The sequence below is a fragment of the Penaeus monodon genome, chromosome 29 (genome assembly GCF_015228065.2).
Source record: "Penaeus monodon isolate SGIC_2016 chromosome 29, NSTDA_Pmon_1, whole genome shotgun sequence".
Taxonomy (NCBI): domain Eukaryota; kingdom Metazoa; phylum Arthropoda; class Malacostraca; order Decapoda; family Penaeidae; genus Penaeus; species Penaeus monodon.
Genome location: NC_051414.1, coordinates 10,387,581 through 10,388,716, shown reverse-complemented (window position 1 = coordinate 10,388,716; position 1,136 = coordinate 10,387,581).

The window sequence follows — 1,136 nt, the reverse complement described above, 5'->3', positions numbered from 1 at the left end:
CAGGGCCTGCACATACAAAAAACACAAATTTAACTCATGATTCTGCACCAAAAAAAAGGGTATTAAATAAATAGCATTTAAACAAATGATATCAGGAGCACATGCATACATATACTGTCCACTGTAGTTTTTATCTTTATCCCTGTTACTGTAGTAAATAACATTATAACAATATTATTAATAATGGTTATATCAATGTTAATGATAACAATGATATCAGAAATATAAGCACTTTTTCTGAAAATGTAAGGGATGGGTTGAACAGGTAGGGTTTTGTAAGCATGTAAAAGACCCCTTTGGTCTTGAAGCTTTTTTGTGAAAACAAAACACGTGGCCTGGCAGTATCTAGCATCATGGTTAAATGCACTACAAATACTAAAAATAGAGAAAACAACAACATTACATAAAGGATATCTACTCATGGGGTACATACAAGGTCTTTGCAATGACTGTTGATCCTGAATATATACTGACGTCAGTAAACACTTTCTTTCTTATTTTCTGTAAAAGTAGTTACTTATAAAAGCAGTCTTAAACAAACTACATAAGCTGATCACACCATTAAAAGGAAACTAGGGGAGGCAACAGAAATAGCAAAACTTGGCCCTTAAAACTTTCCAGTTTTTAAGATACTAATAAAAATGGTTTGTAACTCAAGGGCCCCGGCACTTTTTCACTAAAATATACCTTTATCACAAGAGAATAATCACAAAAAGGTTTACTACTGGTTCTCAGTCTCAAGTCAGAGGCAGGAGCCACATGTTAAAATACCTTCACCTAACTAAAAAACAATGAATATCCCTCCATTTGCTTCAGAGAGAGCATTGAGGATTTTTTTTTATAAATTATACCATAACTCCACTTTTGTAGCAATTTCGTTTTTTATTAATATATGAGCTTGCTATGTTGAATTTTGTGAGGTAATCAGAAAAAGTTGCACACACTCAAATGTCAGCCCAGATGGTGTATCTCACAAACAGACCTGACTGGTTCTCTTTCTGAAGAGTTTAAATTCATTAATCTTTTTTTGCAAGCTAGTAAAACCACAGTCATCTCATCAGTTCTCCACCATCCCTTTCTTGTCAGTCAATATAACTGCATTCTGTTCTTTGGTGATGCAGGCGCATCATGTATAT